This window comes from Marmota flaviventris, chromosome 17 (genome assembly GCF_047511675.1).
Source record: "Marmota flaviventris isolate mMarFla1 chromosome 17, mMarFla1.hap1, whole genome shotgun sequence".
NCBI classification, from domain to species: Eukaryota; Metazoa; Chordata; class Mammalia; order Rodentia; family Sciuridae; genus Marmota; species Marmota flaviventris.
In genome coordinates this window covers 12,760,960-12,779,927 of record NC_092514.1, presented here as the reverse complement: position 1 = coordinate 12,779,927, position 18,968 = coordinate 12,760,960, and positions in this window count along the sequence as shown.

The following is an 18,968-nucleotide window of genomic DNA, read 5'->3' as shown; positions in this document are numbered from 1 at the left end:
ACAAAGGTAGAAACCAGGGGCATGCACACGCAGTATGGACCTACCAGAAAACGTGAGTTTGTCAGAAACAGCTGGCTCTTAATTTCCTTTGAATCAACTTACACCCTATTCTAAGCAAGCTCCCATTCTTCCTGGTAGGAAATTAGATCTCAGCCATTATTCAAGTCCTGTTTCCTCCCTAGAGTGATGCAAAGGTCCTGGAGCAACTCTGAGCCCAGCCCCCACCTCTCTGCCAGGGCTGCGGATCAGGACAGGTGATTGTCTCTTCCTGGCTGGGGAGGAGACCAGCAGGATCCCCTTAGAGAGGAAATGCAAGAAGCTGGGTTTTTTGCTTGGAACCAAAGTATGAAACAGGAGTTGGTAAAGGAAGACAAAAACAGAAATTAATATACAGTACTTATCTGGAATCCTAGACCTCTGCCACTCGCTATGGTTATCCTGGGCTATGTGGGGCTGTTTATAGTCCAATTAATTAGAGTGCAACAAAAATTTAAAATTGAGTGATGCTAGCCACATTCCTAGAGTTCAGGAGCCACATGCGGCTACCGTGTGGGACGTTATAAAAAGTTCTATGGGCTGTGCTGCTGAGAGTCTCCTACCACTGACGTAAGCACTGCCCTTGGGGATGGGGGAAGCTGCCCACTTTACAGATGAGCCATGCAATGGGCCAAACACTGAGAATGGCTTGTCCAAGGTCACGCACTGCAGCGGAGACTTTCGAGCTCCATGCACACAGCTCCTGGGGCTGCCTGGGAGGGAGGGCACTTGTCTTGCTGTCTGCTAAGCAAATGCACTTCTGCATCCTTGGGGAAAACTGAATGGAACCGTCCTGTCCTGGATGGGAAGTGCCCATGAACTCAGCCCATCAAGGGGCCGTGGGCCTTCAACCCTGTCTCGGGTGCCACCCTATTCATGAGATGGAGGTTGTGAGAGCTGCAGGGTTTGCCGTTGGAATTCCATAAGCCGCTGATGCCTGAGAGCTTCTCCCAGACTTTCAGGTGGGAATTCACTTAGATTCAGACCCACGACATTATTTCAAGTGGGCTTTTGGGAGACGCTATGCTGGAATCATGCAAGCCTGGAGCTGTACCCAGAGCCAGGACGAGTTGATTCGAAAATAAAGAGAACCCCGAGGAAAGGGAAGCCCAGACAAAGTTCCTGAGACTATCTGAGAGCTGTTGTGAAGCCAGTTACATTCCAATTTGGTTTACATATATATAGAGACATGTATGTTTGTCTATATATAGCCCCCACCTATATACAACTCTCCCCTATCCCTCCCCTGGGGATTGAACCCAGGGGCACCAACCACAGAGCCACATCCCCAGCCCTTTTAAATATTTTATTTAGATACAGGGTTTCACTAAGTTTCTGAGGCTGGCTTTGAACTCGCGATCCTCCTGCCTCAGCCTCCCGAGCCACTAGGATTTAAAAAATAAAAAATTAAATTTCATTTGCAGACAGAGTTTGGTTAAGCTGTTTGCTAAGGCTAATTTTGAACTTACAATCCTCCCGCCTCAGCATCCTGAGTAGCTGGAATTATAGGCATGAACCACTGCAATATCTATCTCTATCTCTATCTCTCTATCTATCTATCTATCTATCTATGTCACCTGCAAGTCAGAGACTAGTACAGTTCTATCTCTCCATTCCTCCCCCAACCCCCAGGTATATATATGGTCCTTCTCCATAATGCTGACAGCCTTCATCTGAATGCCACTCTGATGGGGATCTCACTATCTACCACGGGAGTGTCACAAGAGCAAAGCCAGCCGGGGTATAAGAACCGATCTTTGGTTGCTCCTGCTTAAAGGAAGCGTGCACAGCTATGAGACCAGAGGAAAGTTCAGCTGCCCCTGAATGAGCCCTCCCAGCTCAGATGTGGGGCAAAGTGGTGGAAAGAGTCCCTCAGGGTCCAGCAGACCCAGACCCAGGTTCAAACTTCAGCCCCACCGACAACTCACTGTGGGACCCTGAGCAAGGCTTGGGGGCTTCTCTTCACTGAGCCTCATTGTCCCCATCTGTAAAATGGGTTCTCCAGCAATACTTGTCTGGCAACGGTGTCGTGAGGATCGACACCTGGAAACAGGTTCTGGGCACAGAGCAAAAGCAGGGCCTGCATCCCTTGTGTGAAAGATGACACACACAGCTGAGAGGACCAACTCTGTGCCCATGGAGGCTGGCACTGGAGGTCTGTGCGGAGACCCGGGGCTGCCACTGCTCAGCCTAGTGTCCGCTGCAGTTGGGATGCACAGCCTAGCTCCAACCCTCCCTCTGGCCGGCTGTGTTCACAGCCGGAGATGCAGGAGCTGTCTGTTGTCATGGCAACACAGGCCTATGGGAGTCTTGGGCCCATCAGTCCCCAAGGCCTGCCACTGTGTGGGGGGGGTGTTGGTGCATGGGGTACGTGTGTGGCCCGAGTGTCTGTGGGTGGGTATGGGGGTGTGAATGGAATTCTGAGTGTGCTAGACTCTGTGTGTGTGTGTGTGTGTGTGCACGTGCATGTGAATGTGAATTTCCAGTTGTGCCAGGCTGTGTGTTATGTGCTGAGTGTGTGCACGGAATCCCTGTCTGTGCAAGGCTGGCTGAGCCTACCTTGGGCACCTCTCTGTGCATGTGGCTGTTGGGTGTGGCCTGTGTGTTCGTGGAGGTGGAGGTGGTGGTGTGATTCTGGGTGCTGATCCCAGGCAGAGTGGGCAGGAGGGGCTCCGAGGGAGGGGTACAGGCTGCAGAGTGGGTTGCTCGACCACATGGCCCTGGGTGGGTCTCTGCACCGCCGTGTGCCTCTGTGAACACAGAGGGTTGTGAAGGACAACCACACTTGGTATTTCCCTTAGCCCTCCCCAGCAGTTATTCATTCAACACATATTTGTGGAGGGCCAACTATGTCTCGGGATCTGGGGAGGCAGCTGGGAACAGAGTTGCCTCCCTTGAGGATCTTGGGTCTGGTGAGAAATAATGTGTAAGTAAATAAATGAAACCCAAGAGATGTTGGGCGGATGCATGAGAAAGAACAACAAAATCAGGGTGTAAGGCTAGGGGATGGGTAGCTCAGTGGTGGGATGCTTATCTAACATGTGCAAAGCCTTGGGTTCCACCCTTAGCTCCACTGAGCCATTGTGTGTGGGGGGGAGGCATACAGCAATGAGGTGAATTCTGAGGGGTTGTCAGGGAGGTAACTTTGAATAGAGGCCTGAAGGAAGGAGGGACAGTTGTGGGAAGAACATAATAAGCGAGAACAGCATGTGCAAAGGCCCTGAGGTGGGCCAAGTTCTTGAATCTGGCACCACAAAGAGACTGTGCTGGAGCATGTGATGGGCGTGGCCCCCACAGGTTATAGATGAGGTGCAGGGAGCCATGCATAAGTTCCCCAGCACCTGGATGATGGAATTGGGCCTCCCAACCAAGTTTCTGGTTGAAACTTGAGTATCATCACTGAGTATCATTGAACTGAATCCTGGGCTCTGAGCTAGGCTCTGGGACATGGGATGCATGGGTGACCTGGCAAGGAGATGGGTGAGTGATGGGCAGCTGCAAGACCACACATGAGATGTGTCCACTGGAGAAGGGAACAAGGATCCAGGGGAGCTTTCCACATACTGGGAGCCACATCCAGAAAGAGGGGACTTTGGGGTGGGGACCGGCACAAGGGAAGAACTTTCATGGTGGCAGGACTGAGAAGGTGGAAGGAGAGATACCAGAGCCGTCTTCAGGGTCCTGGGCAGAAGTCAAGGCTATCAAACGCCAGGACAGCTCTTCACATTGGGAAGATCGAATAAGATCGGGGACCCTGGAGGATCGCGAGTTCAAAGCCAGCCTCAGCAAAAGCGAGGCGCTAAGCAACTCAGGGAGACCCTGTCTCTAAAAATAAAATACAAAATAGGGCTGGGGATGTGGCTCAGTGGTGGAGTGCCCCTGAGTTCAATCCCCGGTACCAAAAAAATAAAAAATAAAAAAAATTATTGAGGACCCGTGAGGAAGATGTTTAGGGGATCCAAGAAGCAGGGGTGACAAAGGTGTTGGCGGCAGGCTTAGCTGTATCCCTCTGCACAGAGCAATCTTCATTGGTTCATCCAGCCTGAACACTCTGTTCAGCAAAAGAGAACCTAGAATTCTTGCCACTCAACAACAAGAAGACAAACAATCTCATCTAAAATGAGCAGAAGATTTGAACAGTTGCTTCTCCCAAGAAGATAGATACAGGTGGTCAAGGAGCACACAAAAAGATGTTCCCCATCTTCAGGGAAATGCAGATGACAATCACAATGAGTTGCCACTTCACATCCCCCCCCCCCCGGGGGGATGGCTAAAATGTAAGCAGGCAGATAATACCAGGCACTGGTGTAGACAGAGGGCAACGGGGACTCTCAGACATTGCTTGAGAGAATGTAAAATGGTACAGTCACTCTGGAGAGCAGTCTGGTGCTTTTTTTTTTTTTTTTAACAGTTAAATATACACCATTCCACTCCTAGGTATTTACCCAAGAGGAATGAAAACATATGTCCACACTTATGCTCAAAGCAGTTTCATTTAAAATAGCCCCACACAGAAAACAACCTAAATGTTCATCAACTGACAAATGAACAAGAAACACGGTACATCCATACAAAGAAATATTATTTGACGATAAAAAAGAGTTAACTGTGGTATTTGCAAGATACCAGGGAATCTCAACTGCAGAGTGCGAAAAAATTGGGCTTCAAAGGCTGCCCACTGTGTGATTCGCTTTATGTCATCATTACAGGGACAATAGGGTGCAGTGATGTATACACTTGTAATCCCAGGGATTTGGGAGGCTGAGGCAGGAGGATTGCACGTTCAAAGCCAGCCTCAGCAACTTAGCGAGACCCTGTCTCCAAAAAAAAAAAATGGGCTGAGGATGTAACTCAGTGGTAGAGTAAACTGGGTTTAAACCCCAATACCAAAAAAAGAAAAAAAAATAGAGAGAGACATATTGCAGGGTGAGGTGGCACACACCTGTAGCCCCAACTAGTCATGAGCCTGGGGCAGGAGGATCAGCTAAGCCCTAGAGTTTGGCACCATCCTAGCAACATTGTGAAACCCCCCAAATTCATGTCCACCCAGCCCCTCAGAGTGTGACTATTTAGTCTGCTTTATGTGGTTGTAACAGGACAGCACAGACTGGGCTATTTATTTATTTGGTGTGTGTGGTACTGGGGATAGAACACAGAGGTGCTCGACTCCTGAGATAGGGTCTTGCTAAGTTTCCCAGGATGCCCGTGAACTTGTGATCCTCCTGTCTCAGCATGCCACCACACCTGCCACCGGAGTCCTTCCTGGGGGGAGGATCGGGGAACACAGCAGGTTAGAGACTCTAGTGAGCAGGGATTTCCGGATGACCTGTGGCATTTAGGAGAAACTGAGGAATTCTTCTGGAATGCTGACTTTCAAGACCTGAAAATTCTTACAAGGGTATGTAAATTTTCCTTCCCTATTCCCAATTGAGGGTTAAGTTATTGACCATTTAATTGGGGGATCAGCAATGTGTGGCCCACCAACCAACTCGGTCTGTTTTTGTGGGTAAAGTTTTATTGGCACAGGGCCATACCCATTCGATGATGCATAGTATCTCTGGGGGATTTGTTCCAGGATCCCCCAGGGATACTAAAATCTGAGGATGCTCAGATTTTATATATAAATGTTGTAGTAATTGCATATAACCTACACACATCTTTCTGAATATTTAAAACCATCTATAGATTGTTTTTTTTTTTTTGATGGCACTGGAGATCAAACTCAGTTTCTCACATATGCTAGGCAAATGCTCTATCCCTGAGCTACGCCCCCAGCCCTGCAGATTACTTTTAATACCTAATATTACGCCTACATACCACTTTATTCATGGGGATTCAGCGTAGTACTTGCTTTGCAGAGAATTCAAGTTTTGTGTCTCGGATCTCACTATAATTTTTTTTAAACTTTATTTTGTTCATTTTTTTAAAATGTGGTGCTGAGGATAGAAACCAGTGCCTCTCACAGGCGAGGCAAGCACTCTGCCACTGAGCCACCACCCCAGTCCATCACTAGAATTAAAAAATATATATATATTCTTCATCCCCTTTTGATGGAATCTGTGGCCGGGAGACCCACAGATACCCACATAGAGGGATGATTGTACTGTCTTTGGCTGCCTTCCCACTACCAGGGCAGGCCAAGCAGTTATGGGCAGAGATCATGAGGCCCATAGAGCCTGGAATATTGACTCTCTGGCTCCTTCCAGAAGTTGGCCAAGCCTGGGCATAGTGCATCTTCCAAATGAGGCACTTCTACAGTGAAAGGGGGCTGTTAATAACGAGGCCGGGACTTGGGCCCAGGAACCTGGGGCCAGCCCAGGAAGGACGAGGTGTGTGGTTGCTGTGGGTTTGCATCGTGACTCAAGATTCAAGATCTTGAATTCTGGCTTTCAAGGCTCTGGCTTCAGACACGGTGGGAAGGCAGGGAGTGGACCCACGAGTTAAAGGGAACACCCGGCTATCCAGCCCTGCCAGACCTGGGCCTGTGGTTGAAGGCTGCAGGTGTGGTTGCATCTGGAGCTGTTGAAGTCTGAGAAAGCAAGAGGAGTCAGACTCCCAAGTATTATCTGTGGGTCTGAGTGGGCAGAGCCTGGGGCCACAGGGGCTCCCGAGGCTGCAGTGTTTCAACGATGTCTCTCGTGGCCTCCATGTATAGTTTTTCAAGGTCCATCGGTCACCACTGTCCCTCACCCAGCTGCCACCACCTCTCATACCCCGCTATTCATTTTCTCCCCAATCCATGCAGCAGCTAAAGTTATGGCTTAAAAGTGTGAGTAGGCGCTTGGCACAGCTCACACCCAGAATCCCAGAGACTCAGGAGGCTAAAGCAGAAGGATTCCGAGTTCAAGGTCATCTTCCCCAACTTAGCAAGACCCTGTCTCAAAATAAAAATATATTTTTTTAAAAAGGGCTGGGGATGTGGTTCCGTGGTAGAGAACCCCTGGGTTCAAACTAAACTCATTGTCCTGTCCTATTTTCAAATAAATTCATTCATTCATCGATTGATTTTTTTTTTTTTCCTGTGGTGCTGGGGATGGAACACAGGACCTTGCACAGGCTAGGCAAGTGCTACCCCACTGAGCCACGCCCCCCAGCCCTAATTTCATTTTTGATTCAAAAATGATTCATGCCCATAATTTAAGGGGTCCAATAGTTCTAAAGTTTTATTAGGAAAAAAAAAAGAGAGTCTCTCTTCCCCTCCTCCAGTTATCTCCCTCCCCAGAGGAAACCGCGTTAGAATTCTTCAGCGGGTTACAGTGTTATCTCCTCATCTCTGGATACAGGCAGGTGCTGCCCCATGACGTTTTGGCCAGTGAGGGACCACAGATGGATGGCGGTCCCTTAAGACTGGAATGGAGCTCAAAACTTCTGATGGCTTGGTCTTTCTGTGTTTAGATATATTTAGGTACCCGATGATTGACATTGTGTTTCAATTGCCTCCAGTGTTCAGTGCAGAAACACGCTATACGGGTTTGTCACCTGGGAGCATGTGCCAGCCCGCGTGGCCTAGGTGCGTAGCAAGCTGTATCATCTAGGTGCGTGTACGTTTGCAGCAACGAACTTGACTAACGATGCCCTACTCAGAGTGTGTCCCTGTCGCTCAGTGACACGTGACTGTCACTAGCTCATCTAGCTGCTCCTTGGTGTTTTCATTTTCAGCATTACCGACTTTCTACTACAGAAGGCAGAGAGGTGGCTCTCTCCCTTCTCTCCCTACCCACTGCACAGGCCTTCCCAAGCCCCTCTCCCTCCATTAGGATGACGTCATGGCCCGGATGAGTAAAAATGTCAGCCATGGTCACACATAGGCTGGGCTCCCTGCAACCAAGTACTCCTTGTTCCACTTCTAGGCGTGTGGTTGAGATGACTGCTTCCAGCTGTGACACCTCTGGGACCCCGGATGGCATTGGGGCGATGCTCTTCCAGGGGAGCCGGCAGACAGTGTCCAGCACGGTCAAGTTCTGGGGCTGTTGGACGGATGTGGCATTCCTTAAATGTGTGGTCGCTGTCCTGCCGTTCCCCACTGGGTTAGCCAGGACTCCTCAAATTGGTTTTATAATCCAATGCTGCTCTGGTTTGGAGCTTCACAAGAAGTTCATGTGTTGGAGGCTTCGTTCCAGTGTGGCTGTGTGTTGAGGGGGTGGGACAAGTGACACGGAGCCTAATGGAAGGTGAGCCTGGGTCACACGGGCTCAACCTCATGAGTGGATGAGTGCTGTCTGCTGTCTCACAGGAGTGGGTCAGGTCCTGCAGAAGTGGGTTAGTTCTCATAAGAGTGGTCATTATAAAAAGAACAAACCTGGAGTTTGGGATTTAGCTCCATGGTAGACACCTCTACCACCACCCAAAGGTAAAAAAGCAAACCTGGTCCTTCCCTGGTCTCTTGCTTCCTGTTTTAATCTGTGATCTTCATCTGACCACTTCTACACACATGCTCATCACTGTGATGAGGTCCTCACCAGAGGCAAACAGATGCTGGCACCATGCTCTAGAATCTTCAGAACTGTCCGCCAAACGTTTCTCTTTATTTTATAAGTTATCCAGCCTCAGGTATTTTGTTACAGCAAAAACAAAACAGACTATCACAGACACCATCCCTTCTCAGCCTGCTTTTCCTCCTTTTATCTTTCAAAGCATGACTCACCAATAAACTTCTTGTAGTCCTAAATCTATTCCATCAACTGTGTCCCGGATGACCCGAGCCAGCACCACTAATATCCAGTGTGCATTTTAGGATGCCCAAGGAACTGACTCTCAAAACTGAACCATGCCACATAGATGAAACAGTCCTTTCTGTACCCCTTTGTTGTTATGGCTTAGATAGGTGGTGTCCCCCTCATGTGTGAGACAGTGCAAGAATTTTCAGAGGTGAAGTGATTGGGTTGGGAGAGCATTAACCTAATCATTGTATTAATGCACTATATGGGTTACCTGGGTGGTGACTGTTGGCAGGTAGGTGTGGCTGGAGTAGGTAGGTCACTGGGAATGTGACTTTGGGGAATATATTTTCTCCCTGGTGAGTGGAGCGCTCTCTCTCTCTCTCTCTTCTTCTTCTTCTTGCCATGTCGTGAACTGCTTTCCTCCGCCTCTCTTGGCTCCAGAGCTATGGAGTCAGCCATCTATGGACTGAGACCTCTGAAACCATGAGCCAAATAAACTTTTCCTCCTCTACATTGTTCTTAGGTCTTTTGATCACAGTGATTAAAAAAAAAATGACTAAAAAACATCTGTGTTCTCTCTTGAGCTGTAATTGGTTGTGTTTGGGATATGCACATCCCAGACCCAAACCCGAGCCTTCTGCTGACTGTTTAAAATTACTTATCATGTAAATCATAGTGCTATCAATTTCAACTTCTTCGAATCTCTTGGGACTTGAGCTATGCTCCCCTCTGGTCTGCTGCCCTTTCTGCCCAAGGCATAGTTTAGTTCATTTCAGGTGCTCCCTACCAGTACCTTTGGATCACTGAGTCTCTCTCTAGAAGTGGATTTCCTGTTTTTGGTGCTCTGTGTTTCCTTCCTTATTGGTTTTTGTTTTAATAAATATTTTTTTAGTTGTTGATGGACCTTTGTTTATTTATTTATATGTGGTGCTGAGAATCGAACCCAGTGCCTCGCACATGCTAGGCAAGACTCTCATTTTTTAAATTTATATTTGGCAGCAAAATATATGCATTTTTAGTTATAGATAGACATAATAACTTTATTTTATTTATTTATCTTTTTATGTGGTGCCAAGGATTGAACCCAGGGCCTCACACATGCTAGGCAAGGTTGTTAACTTTGGAAGTTTTCTTCTTCCTATGGGTTCCTGTTTCTTCCAAGTTTCATGTTTCATTTTGTTCTTTAGGATTTGTGAGCATTTATTATATACTAGGTACTTTGCATTTTACATATTATATTTGACACTTAAAATTATTCTATAATACATATCCCATTTTACAGATGGAAGACACTCATATATAGAGTGTCTTTCATTATATTTATATAAATATATATATATATATATATATATATATATATATATATATATATTTATATTAGGTGTAGATGGACACAACACAATGCCTTTATTTTTATGTGGTACTGAGGATCGAACCTGGGTCCCACCAGTGCTAAGCAAGCGCTCCACCACTGAGCCACAATCCCAGCCCCTATATTCTTATTACACATATAGAGCACAATTTCTCATATCTCTGGTTGTACAAATAGTATATTCACACCAATTCGTTATCATCGTACATGTACTTTGGATGATAATGATCATCACATTCTACCATCATTAATAACCCCATGCTCCCTCCCTTCCCCTCCACCCCTCTGCCCTATCTAGAGTTGGTCTGTTCCTCCCATGCTTCCCCTCCCTACCCCACTATGAATCAGCCTCCTTATATCAGACAAAACATTCAGAATTTGTTTTTTGGGATTGGCTAACTTCACTTAGCATTATCTTCTCTAACTCCATCCATATACCTCCAAATGCCTTGATTTTATTCTCTTTTAATGCTGAGTAATACTCCATTGTGTATACATGCCACATTTTTTTATCCATTCATCTATTGAAGGGCATCTAGGGTGGTTCCACAGTGTAGCTATTGTGAGTTGTGCTGCTATAAACATTGATGTGCCCAGCCCTCTGTTTATTGGTTTTATTTCCCCCCATTTTGTTTTAGGACATATTCCAACCTTTTTAAAAACAAGGATTTGAGGAAAGTAAATTTATTGGGCCTTTTCAGATCTGAAATTGCCTTCAATCCACTCTCCTACTGATTTATAGTTCATCTGGGTATAAAATTGAAGGCTGGAAGTTTGATTCATGGGTTCTGTTCCATCCTCTTCTAGTTTCCAGTGTTGCTGGTGATAAGTCTGCAGTTTATCTAATTCCTGCTCCTTGGTAGCCTCTTCACATTTTTCCCTCTCTTTGGGACCTTGAGGGTCTTCTCTTTGTCCCTAATCCTCATGATGATGAGGTCCCTTGTGAGCCCTTTCAGTCTGCATAGTCTTTTAAATAAGTTCTTGGATGTTTTCTTGGATTTTAAAATTAATAACTTTGTTCCCTGCATTTTCTCTGTTCTCATTGTCTGGAACTCCTATAACTCAGATATTGGCTCTCCTGTATGGATCTGCCTCATTTTCTTACCTTTTCTATCTTCCATCTTTTTTTTATTAACTTTTTTTTATTATTAATGTAACAGATAATTTCTTCCACAATGGCAACTGTGGTAAAAAATGCCAACATCAGCCAACCTGCCAACATATCCTATGGTCTTTTAATTAATATAATGCATAGACATTTATAAACTACACAACCATACCAATTTATAAGCAACTAATAATTTTGAAATGTTAGAATATAATAAAGTTACACTGCAAATAGTTTATTTTCCTCACATTATTTTTTCATATTCACATGACCCACATTTTTTTTTATCAGACGCCATTAAATTCTAGATTTAAATAGAACTAAGCATAAAACAAAATAGCTCTTATCAGTGTCTAAGCCACTTAAAGCTGTTCTCTAAAAAATAAGTTATTCAACCCAAGGCAAACATGGAGAAAGTTGGAGCTGAAGCTTTGGTTCCCCATAGTTTGATCTGTTAAACCCATGGGAACTTTTAAGATTCAGTTTTTTAGTAGCTTCATGCCGTAAAGGTAACTGTCACTAGTGGAATGTCCATTAGCCAAAGAAAGACCCCCAGACACATTCGACAGGGTGTTCAACCTGCAGAAAATGGGGAGTTTGGAGTGGTATGCAATCAGATTAACACGTTTTTAATCCTTAGTCAAACATAAATATTATACCTAAATAACAATCTCAAAGGAGCTTGAAACTTAAATCATGAACTAACTAACCCTGAAGAACGTAAAGGTTCTACTCGGAATGGAAATGATAACCACTTGGCCAGTTTTCTGCAGTGAATCACAGACTGACATCATGCAGTCAGTTCAGAGACTACAGTGCTCTTCCCTGTATCTTCCATCTTATTATCTTATTACTTTTAGAGATTTATTCAATTTGATCTTCTAATCTCTATATTGAGGTATAAATTTCTGTGTTTTTATGTAAATATAGATAACATATACACAAAATATAATGCCTTTTTCAAATATATGTATTTTTAGTTGTAGATGGACACAAAAACTTTATTTTATTTATTTATCTTTTTATGTGGTGCCAAGGATCGAACCCAGGTCCTCACACATGCTGGGCAAGTGCTCTACCACTGAGCCACAGCCCCAACTCCCTCTAATGTCTTTTTTAAAATTTTTTTTTAAAGAAAGAGAGAGACAGAGAGAGAGAGAGAGAGAGAGAGAGAGAGAGAGAATTTTAATATTTATTTTTTAGTTTTCGGCGGACACAACATCTTTGTTTGTATGTGGTGCTGAGGATCGAACCCGGGTCACACGCACGCCAGGCAAGTGTGCTACCGCTTGAGCCACATCCCCAGCCCCTCCCTCTAATGTCTTAATCAAACACATATTATAAATGTTTTTGTATACATCACAAGTTCTATCAACTTCAATTTTTTCAACATTCATCTTCAATATATTCACAAATAAAATATAGTTTACATATTATTAATTCACATATTAAATATGTATATTTAAATATTATGAATGTGTGAATTAATAATATGTAAAAATTTAATATTAATATAACATAGATAGGCTCATAGATCATCTTCATTGGCTCTTTTTCTGTTCTCTGAATATTCCTTTTTTATTGGGTTCTGGTCTTGTTTTATGATTGCTATTCTCTTATCTCTCTGAGGATATTAAGGAGGTTGTTAACTTTGGAAGTTTTCTTCTTCCTAGGGATTCTTGTTTCTTCCAAGTTTCATGCTTCATTTTTTCATTTATTATATACTAGGTACTTTGTATTTTACATATTATATTGGACACTTGAAATTATTCTATAAGACATATCTCCATTGTACAGAGGAAAGATACTCAAAGTTCACCAAGGTGCTTTTTCCTATGTTGATTTTGGTCTGTATCTCCTCAGAAGTTTTTCCCAGGTTTTTGGTGATGCCTAGAATGTTTAAGAGCATTGCTCCTGTGTCAGTCTGCTAGGTCCACTGTAACAAAGTCCCACAGATGGGGTGGCTTAGAGAGCGTATTTTATTTCCTCACAGTCTAGAGAGCCTCGAGGCTAGAAATCTATGATCAGGTGTGGAACGACTTCTTCTCCTTGTACCTTCATATGGTGGTCTTCCCTCTGTATGTGTCTGTTCACATTTCTTTTTATAAAAGCACCAGTTGTATTGAATCAACTCACATGACTTCATTTAATCACCTCTTTAAAGGCCAATGCCAAGCACATTCTAAGGTTAGGACTCCAACATATGAATTTTTTAAATGCTTTTATTAGTACCTTATAGTCGTACGTGGTAGTGAGGTTGATTTTGACATATTCATAAATATATCATAACTTACTCCATATCCCACTTGCTCTCCTCTCTCCCCCTGATCCCTTCCTTTATTCTATCGGGTTTCCTTTGAGGGGTGGGTTACCAGGGATTGAACTCAGGGGCACTCAACCACTGAGCCCCACCCCCAGCCCTATTTGGCATTTTATTTAGAGACAGGGCCCCACTGAGTTGCTTTGCGCCTCGATTTTGCTGACGCTGGCTTTGAACTCGAGATCCTCCTGCCTCAGCCTCCCAAGCTGCGGGGATCATAGGCATGGGTCCCTGCGCCTGATTGATTATTTTTTAATTAGTGCATTATAATTACACATAAAAGTGGAGTTAACTGTCTTATATTTATACATGCCCATAGCATAATGTGGTCAATTTCCTTCTGCAGTTCCACCCTTCCCCACCTCGTCCCTCCCCCAATTCCCTTCCTCTACTGTTTCACGAGAGCCCCTTTGTTTTGGTCAGTTTTTTCGTCACTGTGACTAAAAGACCTGACAAGAACAATTAGAGGAAGAGTTTATTTGGAGGTCAAGGTTTTTCAGAGGTCCAGTCCAAGGTTGGCAGACTCCCTTGCTCTGGGCCCAAGTGAGGCAGAACATCATGGCTAAGGTGCATGACAGGGGAAGGGCAGCTCAGGACACAGCCATAAGGGAGAAGACAGAGCTCTACTCATCAGGGACAAAATATATACCCCAAAGTCATGCCCCCAGTGACCACCTCCTGCAGCCACATCCCTACAGTGACTGCACAGTTAATCCATATCAGAGGATTAATCCACCAATCAGGTTACAACTCTCATAATCCAATCATTTCACCTCTGAACTTTCATGTTTTTTCTCGCACATGAGCTTTAAGGGTGGGGGGACACTTCATATCTAAGCCATAATTCCCTTTTTATTCTTTATTTTTCTAGCTTCCACATGTGAGAGGAAACATTTTCTCTTGACTCTCTTGAGACTGGCTTATTTCACTTAGCATGATAATCTCCATTTCCATCCATTTACCAGCAAATGACAAAATTTCATTCTTCTTTTTGGTTGAGTAGAACTTCATTTGTGTGTGTGTGTGTGTGTGTGTGTATTATCATGTTTATCTATTCATCTGTTGATATGCTGGCTCCATAACTTGGTGACTGTGTACTCTACTGCTGTAATCATTGGATTTCAGGTATTAATACAGAATGATGATTTCATGCCTGTAATCCCAGCAGCTCGGGGGGCTGAGGCAGGAGGATATCCAGTTCAAAGCCAGCCTCAGCAAAAACGAGATGCTAAACAACTCAGTGAGACCCTGTCCCTAAATAAACTACAAAATTGGGCTGGGGATGTGGCTCAGTGGTTGAGTGCCTCTGAGTTCAATGGGATAAATACTGAGGAGTGGAATAGTAGGGTTATAAGGTGGGTCAATTCCAATTTTTTTTGGGGGGGTACTGGGGATTGAACCCAGGGTCACTTAATCACTGGACCACATCCCCAGCCTTTTTTTTTTTTTTTTTTTTTAAGAGACAGGGTCTTGCTGAGTTGCTTAGGGCCTCGCTAAGTTGCTGAGGCTGTCTTTGTGCCTTTGAACTTGTGATCCTCCTGCTTCAGCCTACTAGCCCCTGGGATTACAGGCGTGTGCCACCACCACGCCTGGCTGAATTCCAGATTTTCTGAGGAATCTCCATACTACTTTCCAAAGTGATTGTCCTAATTTGCACTCCCACCAACTATGTATAAGTGTTCCTTTCTCCCCACATCCTTGCTAGAATTTATTATTATTCTGGATGCTTGCCATTCTAACCAGGATGAGATGAGATCTGAGTGTTGTTTTTAATCTGCATTTCCCTTTGGGCTAAGGATGCTGAACATTTTTTCATATATTTCTTGGCCATTTGCATTTATTCTTTGGAGAGATGTCTGCTTAGTTCTTTTGTTCATTTATTGGTTGGGCAATTTGTTAATTCTTGTTTTGGGGTTAAATTTCAGAGTTCTTTATAGAATCTAGTTAGTAACCCTCTGTCAGAAGAGTAACTGGCAGCTGAGGTTGTGGCTCAGCGGTAGAGTGCTTGCCTAGAGCATGCAAGGCACTGAGTTCTATCCTCAGCACCTCATAAAAATAAATAAAATAAAGGTATTGTGTCCAAATACAACTAAAATTAAAAAAAACAAAAAACGAAGAGTAAGTGGCAAAGATTTATTTTCTCCTGTTCTGTTTTGTTTTTTTAAACTGGGGATTGAACTCAGGGGCACTTGACCACTGAGACCCATCCCCCGCCCTATTTTGTATTTTATTTAGAGACAGGGTCTCACTGAATTGCTTAGCACCTCGCTTTTGCTGAGGCTGGTTTTAAACTCACAATCCTCCTGCCTCAGCCTCCCGAGCCGCTGGGACTACAGGCATGCGCCACCTCACCCTGCCTCTACTGTTCGGAAGGCTCTCTTTTCATGTTCCTTTCCTTTGCCATACAGAAGCGTCTTAATTTGATGCCATCCCACTTATTGTTCTTGGTCTCCTACTTCTCTGCTCTGTCCTGCTGTCCTAGAGTTCTCATCTTCAGATTGTCCCTCTGGGCATCTCCTGGTCTCTTTGGCCTCCCCCTCCAGTTCTGCTATGGCTGTGGGTTCCACTGGCCACCTGCCACAGCGTGACACTGGACAGGCAGGAAGAATGCCCGTTGAAAAAAACAGATTCCCAGGCTCCACCGGAATCTATCAAAACCAGCACCTCTAGGGGTCGGTGGTCCTGGGACTTTTACTTTTTTTTCCCCCCCCACAGTACTGGAGATTGAATCCAGGGGCACATTATACCACTGAACTTCATCCTTTATCCTTTTTATTTTTTGACAAGGTCTAAGTTGCTGAGGCTGGCCTCAAACTCGCAATTCTCCTGCCTCAGCTTCCCAAGTTGCTGGGATTACAGGTGTGCGCCATCATGCCTGGTGCTCTTACTTTTGCATAAGGTGCCTTAATGAATTTCATGCTCACTCATTAGCAGCTGACATTTACTGAGCAATCACCAGTCACCCATCTAAGCACTCCGCAAATATTAGCTCATTGACTCTCCCCAGCTACTCCATGAGATAGGACCTGATTACCTCCACTTAACCAACAAGTGAAGGACGCTCAGAGAGATTATGTAACTCCTCTAAAGTCACACAGTTTGTAAGTGGCCGTGCTCACAATTGAGCCCGAGCCTATGGTTCCAGGGACCACGAGACAAACCACCTTTGGAAGTCATCCCCTGGGTTTCAGAGCCTTGGTCCCCAGAGTTCTCATCCATCTGGTGACTTGACTTTCTTTTTTTTAAAGAGAGAGAGAGAGAGAGAGCATTTTAATATTTATTTTTTAGTTTTCGGTGGACACAACATCTTTGTATGTGGTGCTGAGGATCGAACCCGGGCCGCACGCATGCCAGGCGAGCGCGCTACCGCTTGAGCCACATCCCTAGCCCTGGTGACTTGACTTTCTAAAATGGCTCTCCCAGGTCCCTGTCACCACTCCTTAGGCTGAACCTTGTGCCCAATGCCTAAGGGTGGTACCTAACTGGGTATTTCTGGGACATCCCTAACCCAACACATTCTGGACCTATTTCCATCTTCCTCCAGGGTGTTTCCCACCCTAGTGGCCTATGGGTCTGAGTCACTCAACCCCAACCCTCTGGCAGCCTCACTCCTTTCTCTTCGACCTCCCACATTTACCCTCTGCTCTCCTCAGCAGCCTCTCCAGCCCCAGCCTGCCCCGCCCCGCCCCGCCCCGCCCATCAACTATGGCCCCGCCCACCAACCATGGCTCTGCCACCAGCCATGGCCCCGCCCATCAACCATGGTCCCGCCCATCGACCACGCCCCCGCCCACCAGCCACGCCTGGCCCATCAACCATGGCCCCGCCTATCAACCATGGCCCCGCCCCTCCAGCGCGCCAGCTCCGCCCCTACCCTGCCCCTCACCGCCCAGCTCCTCTCATTAGTGCTCCTCTGTAGCCGGCGGCCCCTGCGCCCTGGCAGCCGCTGGACCTTCCCCAGTCTCCAAATCCAGCCACTCCATTTCCCTGCTTCAGACCCACCGTCGCTGCCCATTGGCATCAGATTAAATTCTAAATCCTTTTCCTGGCTCTCAGCCACCCATCCGCCGCTGGACAGTTTGCAATTCCTGGAAGACGTCCTGCGGCTTCAGGCGTCTGCGTCTTCTCCTCCCTTTCCTTGCCAGTTCGCCTTCCCCAAGGAGATCAAATGCACCCAACATGGCCATTTTTAAGGGCACAAGTCAGTGGTTTTCTGGGTAGTCGCAGAGTTCTTCATCCACCGCTGTCTAGTTCCAGAGCCTTTTCGTCACCCCGAAAAGGAAACCTGAGCCTTCCCCTTCCCCTTCCAGACAGCCCCTGGCAAACCGCTGATCTTTTTCCATCTCTTCAGATTTGCCTCTTCTGGACATTTCATATGAATGGAATCCTGCAAAGCACTGGCCTTTCGTGTCCTGATTCTTTTGCTTAGGAAAATGTTTGCAAGGTTCCTGTTGTGGTAGCTTGGATGAGACCTCATTCCTTTCTATAGCTGAATAATTTTCCATTGTATGAATGCACTACATTTGGGGTATCATTCATCTCCCGATGGACGTTTGGGCAACTAGAAGCTGTTATGGATAATGTTTTTTATTTTGAGACAGGGTCTCCTGAGTCTCCCAGGTTGGCCTCAAACCTCTGCTGATGTCTAGATAGACACACCTGTCACCCGTGGGACACTGAGCTCATGGAGGGCAGGCAGCCCCTGAAGCTGAACTTGAGTTTGGTAGAACTGAGTTCAGTAAATTGTTCAGGCTGGCCTCAAACTTGCAATCCTCCTTCCCTAGCCTCCTGAGTTGTTGGAATTACTGGGGTGCACCATCTCATCCAGCCTTCATTGTCATCTCATGAAATGCCATGTTAAACTCAGGAGTGCTCTACCTCTACCTGTCTGTGTCCGTCATCTGCTGTCCTGGTCAGACACTCATTTGGGGCTTGATATCTAGACACATGTGGGTTGTTATTGGTGGGGTCCTCTGTCTGGGAAACCCAGTCTTGCTCCAGGGTGTTCCAAAGACCCCTTTCCTACCCTGTTCCATCTCCATTTACCCCTGATGGCCTGAACATTATGGCATTCCTGTCCCCAGGGCGACTAGAGTGATACTGGGTCTTCTGTCCTTGCTCTTAGGGGCTATTATTCAGGCCACTGGTTTCAAGGGGGGCTTGGGATGAGGGTTTGACCTCCTAGTCTTGAGTTTAGAGGCCTGGGATGATGGCCTGCTTCCAGGGGATGATGGACAAGCCACTCCCACCACTGGGCTTGGCCTTTACACCTGTCAAGGGGACCCAAAGCCTAGGCTATAGCAGGTGCCTTGGGTTCCTGTATTAGTCTGCAGGGGCTGCTGTCACAAAGCACTACAGACCAGGTGACTTAAACAACAGAGAGTTACTGTCTCACAGTTACGGTGGCTGGAAGTCTGAGGTTAAGATGCCAGTAGGGTTGGTTCCTCGGCCTGTATAGGAGGGGTCTGTCCC